This window comes from Saimiri boliviensis, chromosome 2 (assembly GCF_048565385.1).
Source record: "Saimiri boliviensis isolate mSaiBol1 chromosome 2, mSaiBol1.pri, whole genome shotgun sequence".
NCBI lineage: Eukaryota > Metazoa > Chordata > Mammalia > Primates > Cebidae > Saimiri > Saimiri boliviensis.
Window position 1 is genome coordinate 28,470,227 of NC_133450.1, and position 6,003 is coordinate 28,476,229.

Here is a 6,003-nt window from a genome sequence, read left to right on the forward strand (position 1 = left end):
CCAACTTAGTGAAACCCCATCTCTACTAAAAATACAAAAATTAGCTGGGCATGGTGGCATGTGCGTGTGGTCCCAGATACTAGGGAGGCTGAGGCAGGAGAATTGCTTCAACCCAAGAGGTGGTGGTTGCAGTGAGCAGAGATGGTGCCACTGCACTCCAACCTGGACAACAGAGCAAGACTCTGTGACCAAAAAAAAAAAAAAGAAGAAGAAGAAGAAGGCATCTGGTTCACCATAAAGGTGGTATAGAATGGTGGTTATAAATTTGGGATTGCTCTGTGAGCCCGCGGAATAGCCATCATGAGCAAAGCTCACCCTCCCGAGCTGAAAAAATTATGGACAAGAAGTTATCCTTAAAATTAAATGGTGGCTGACATGTCCAAGGAATATTGTGGGGATTTGATCCCTTTATGAATCTTGTGATAGATGAATGTGTGGAGATGGCAACTAGCGGACAACAGAACAATATTGGAATGGTGGTAATACGAGGAAATAGTATCATCATGTTAGAAGCCTTGGAACGAGTACAAATAATGGCTGTTCAGCACAGAAACCCATGTCCTCTCTCCGTAGTGCCTGTTTTAATGTGATGTAAAAATTAGGTCATGTACATTTTCTTTTTTTTTTTTTTTTTTTTTTTTTTGAGACGGAGTTTCGCTCTTGTTACCCAGGCTGGAGTGCAATGGCGCGATCTCGGCTCACCGCAACCTCCGCCTCCTGGGCTCAGGCAATTCTCCTGCCTCAGCCTCCTAAGTAGCTGGGATTACAGGCACGCGCCACCGTGCCCAGCTAGTTTTTTGTATTTTTAGTAGAGACGGGGTTTCACTATGTTGACCAGGATGGTCTCGATCTCTCGACCTTGTGATCCACCCGCCTCGGCCTCCCAAAGTGCTGGGATTACAGGCTTGAGCCACCGCGCCCGGCACATTTTCATATTAGACTTTTTGTTAAATAAACTTTTGTAACAGTCAAAAAATAATAATAAACTTGGGATCTAGAGTCAGCCAGCCTAGGTTCAATTCATCCTAGCTCTAACATTTACTAGCTGTGGAGTCTTGTCATGTTACTTAATCTCTCTGTGGCTTTATTTTCTCATCTGTGAAATGGGGATAATAAGAGTACCTACCTCATAAAGTTGTGAGGGTTACCTGAGTTGATCGATATAGAACTTTTTTTTTGAGACCAGTCTTACTCTGTTGACCAGGTTGGAGTGCAGTGACATGATCTCAGCTCACTGCCACCTCTGCCTCTTCAGCCTTCCAAATAGCTAGGACAACAGGCACCATGCCTCACTACTCTTTGTATTTTTTTTTTTCCAGCATTTTTGCAAGCACTATCATGGGAACTCTTTGTATTTTTAGTAGTGCTTCACCATATAGCCAGGTTACTCTCGAACTCCTGACCTGAAGTGATCCACCCACCTTAGCTTCCCAAAGTGCTGGGATTACAAGCACGAGCCACCGCGCCCAGCCTGGATATAAAATCTTTAAATGATCAATAAGCATGCAATCAACATTCAATAACAATTAGCTGATACCCTTACTGTGGAAGAGCCCTGTTATGTGACTTTTAAAAAGAGATCAAATTAAATGATGATACGAGATCTTCTATAATTTCTCCCTCACCATGTCCCATAAAGCCAAGTGTGCTACTGATTTTGAAATATTGTACATGCTGAGCACAGAAGATATTGTTTTAACTTGTTCTCATCCCTGGAAGGCATTCCAATTCATTATTAGTTTCTTGGCAGTTAAAGCACATGCCTTTCTGGTAATACTGCCTAATACACATAATCCCTTTAATACCCATCCACTGAGTATAGTGAGTTCTCCCTCCTCCTTGTCATTGGCTACAGAATCTTCCCTCCCTTTCCCCTAAGTGGCCCAGCATCATCACATTCAGGGGGAGCTACTCTAACCACTGCAGCTGTTCTAAAATTCTAAGTGGCCAACAGTCATCTTCCTTTACTCTCTAGTCCCCCAGCCTCCTGTTCACACGGGCTCTCTGCTGCTCCCTCTCTGTCACAGTGGGTTAGCTGTCAGGATTCACAAGCCTAAGAAGGCACTGTCTAAAATTCTGAAAGTTGGCCAGGCACAGTGGCTCACGCCTATAATCCCAGCATTTTGGGAAGCTGAGGTTGGCAGATCATTTGAGGCCAGGAGTTCAAGACCAGCCTGGCTAACATGGTGAAGACCTGTCTCTACTACAAATACAAAAATTAGTCATCCGTGGTGGCAGGCATCTGTAATCCCACCTACTCGGGAGGCTGAGGCAGGAAAATTGCTTGAACCAGGGAGGCGGAGGTTGCACTGAGCCAAGATCGAGCCACTGCACTCCAGCCCGGGTGATAGAGTAAGACTCAAAAAAAAAAAAAAAAAAAAAGATAAATAAATAAATAAAATTCTGAAAGTTTCCCAAAAAATGCATTATGTACCCACATCCCCCACATTAAGTTTGTTTGTTTGTTTGTTTGTTTGTTTGTTTGTTTGTTTATTGAGACAGTCTTTCTCTGTCACCCAGGCTGGAGTGCAGTGATGCAATCTCGGCTCACTGCAACCTCTGCCTCCCAGGTTCAAGCGATTCTCATACCTCAGCCTCCTAAGTGGCTGGGATAACAAGCATGCGCCACAACACCTGGCTAATTTTTGTTTTGTATGGTTGGTAGAGATGGGGTTTCACCAGGTCAGCCAGGCTGGTCTGGAACTCCTAGCCTGAAGTGACCCACCTACTTCAGCCTTCCAAAGTGCTGGGATTACAGGTGTGAGCCACCACTCCCAGCCCCCACATTGCAAGTTTATTCTGGAATAACATCATTATTATTCTATTATGACGGGGCAGACTCTGAGAATAGGAGACAAAGGACTTAGGGCAACAGTCCACGTGTGTGTGTGCCCGCACGCGCTGACCGCGCACAGACACACACACACACACAGATCTGTCTTTGGAAGATAAGTAGGTAGATTTCAACACAGTATTAATGAAAGTATTTTAAGCAGTGATGCCTTGAGAAAAAGCTAGATCCTACTTTAATAAAGCCTAATAAATGAAAGTGTAAATATTAAAACATGAATTAAGTGGTGATTAGCTGTCTCATAAAAAATTATTTTGTATACGTAGGCAGTATCAGGGATTTAATTAAATAACCTCTCTCAGTGCATTTGAACTTGATTTATAGCATGAGGTCTCTCTTTTTTTTTTTTTTTTTTTTTTTTTTTTTTTTTTTTTTTTTTTTGAGATGGAATTTCGTTCTTGTTGCCCAGGCTGGAGTGCAATGGTGTGATCTCAGCTCACCGCAACCTCTGCCTCCCAGGTTCAAGCGATTCTCCTTTCTCAGCCTCCCAAGTAGCTGGGATTACAGGCGCATGCCACCATGCCCAGCTAATTTTTATATTTTTAGCAGAGATGGGGTTTCATCATATTGGTCAGGCTTGTCTCAAACTCCTGACCTCAGGTGATCCACCAGCCTCGGCCCCCCAAAGTGCTGGGATTACAGGCGTGAGCCACTGCACCTGGCCCATTAAGTCTCTTTTAATCCTGTCTCCATTTCCTCAAAAATACTAGTTACCACTAGTTACCACTAGAATTGCTGAGCTGAATTCCCTGACCCAAGGTGGCCCGGCTTAATTCAGTCAAGTATCAGGCGCTTGGCATGCTGGATCCTTTCATGTGCCCAAATCCCTAAGGCCAGTTTTACCAGGGTGTGGCCTGGGCAGAGAGGGTAGCCCACCCTGTGGGATGGAGCTGCAAGGTATTGATGGTCATAGTAGAATCATAGCTGGCTTGGCAGTTTCTTGACGGGACCAAAAGGGAGACATGGATGGAGGCATGCATTCCTCCAGGAAGGACACTGAGGTCCATATACAAGTTCTCTCCTCTTACCCCACAGATACATGGTGGCATGGGAGTGCAGAAAAGGCGGTCCCTGTCATAAATGGTAGGAAAAACACTGGAAAGATGCTGATTCATGGTGGGTGATCATCATGGTAGGATGGGCGGCATGCTAACCGTTCCATCCCACTCAACAGTGCTGTTTGCATGATACAACAGTGGGCAGGACAGGACAGGTCTATTCTGTGCCCCTCTGAGGCTTTGCAGACAGATGATTGCAGGCCCACTGGTCTTATTCATGGTCAGACTTCCCAGGACCTGGCCTTTCCTCTTCAATGCCACTGACATTTCTCACAAACCCTATCCCTCTCAACATTTGAGAAAGATTTAGTTCAAAAATGTGGCTTCTTCCCCAATTCATTCATTCAGGAAACACTTATTGGGCAGGCTGAGCAGTAAGCCCTGTAAGGAAATGCGGTGTTGGCCGGGCGTGGTGGCTCACACCTGTAATCCCGGCACTTTGGAAGGCTGAGGCCGGCGGATCACTAGAGGTCAGGAGTTTGAGACCAGCCTGGCCAACACAACAAAACCCCATCTCTACTAAAAATACAAAAAGAAAAAAAATTAGTGGGCATGATGATGTGCACCTGTAATCCCAGCTATTCAGGAGGCCAAAGCATGAGAATAGCTTGAACCCAAGAGGTAGAGGTTGTAGCGAGCCGAGATTGTGCCACTGCATTCCAGCCTGGATGAAGGAGTGAAGGAGTGAGACTCTATCCCCCCCCAAAAAAAGCAGTCAGGTCTTGTAGAACCCCAGGAAAGACTGCAGAGCATTCAAGCACTCCAGCAACAGTGAGCAAAGATGGAGTGGAAAGGCACCCTATCCAGGTGTGGAGGGGTTAACATGTCCTGCTTGAGCTGAGGCCTGAAGGAAGCTTTGGAATTTTTCAGGGGAAAAAAACGTGACGGGAAGTGCATTCCAGGCAGATGGAATGGTGATTGCTAACACACAGAGGATGTGAGAGTTCAGCACACTTAGCTTTAAGGTGCCAAGGGCAGGGCATGGTGGATCATGCCTGTAATCCCAGCACTTTGGGAGGCTGAGACAAGTGGATCACTTGAGCCCAGTAGTTAAAGACCGGCCTGGGCAACATGGCAAAATCCTGTCTCTACAAAAAAATAAATAAATAAAGTAGAAAAATTAGTCAGGTGTGGTGGCACATGTCTGTGGTCCCAGCTACTTGGGAAGATGAGGTGGGAGGATAGGAGGATTTCTTGAGCCCAGAAGGTCAAGGTTGCAGTGAGTTGAGATTGTGCCATTGCATCCCAGCCTGGGTGACAGAGTGAGACACTGTCTCAAAAAAAAAAAAAAAAAAAAAAAAATGGGTGCCAAGGAGTGGAACGAGGAGAGGAGCTGGTGTGAAGGGTTGAAAGGATTGCAGTATGAGCTAAGTCAGAGAAAAAAGCAAGTCCAGGGGTGCAGAGGGCCTTGTCTGTCTGCTAAAGGATTTAGGTTTTCTCCAGAGAGAGAAACGAAGGGCCACAGGACAGGCTTACTTAGTGGGATCACAGGATTTGTGTTTTAGAAAGACATGGACAGCATAGTGGAGGGGTATTGGAGAGCAGCAAACAGACCCCCAAGAAGCCAGAGTGGGGAGGTCCCGCCCCCAGCCACTGGGGCAGGGAGGACATGAGTAGCGAAATCTGCCTAAATCAATTATTAATAAGCGACAGTGATCCCTCTATACTTCCCCATTCCTAGCTTCAGTTCCCCATCTATCCCCTAGGAGCCCTGACTGTGATTCCGGTCCGTTTCTCTTTCCTTCTTCCCTTAGCTGCCCCCTTCACTGGAATTCTCTAAGGTGACTGTTCAGCCCTATGGAAACCGCCACCAGATTCTTCTGTTTTCTTCATGGAAAGTGCCCAAGTTTTTCTCTCCCAGATTCCTTAGAAGTGCTTTGGCCGGTGGAAGAGACGGGTCTTTAATGCTTTTCAAAGAGCAGCTAAGAAATAGTGGCTCAGTGAAGTTGCTAGTTACGGGAACACCACCTGCTGTGAGAGCTGCCAGTGATGGGAAGCCCAAATCAGCAACATGAGCCCCAGCCTCAGGCCTCACATTCTGGCAGCCTCCACGCGCCAAGTCCTCATTCCCCTAGTGATGCCTTATGGGCTCCC

General features: G+C 46.1%; 1 pseudogene; it reads left to right on the forward strand.

The window, feature by feature from the left end:
* The first annotated feature begins 300 nt into the window (after positions 1–300).
* Positions 301–590, forward strand: LOC120364000 (small nuclear ribonucleoprotein G pseudogene; annotated as a pseudogene).
* The last annotated feature ends 5,413 nt before the right edge of the window (positions 591–6,003 follow it).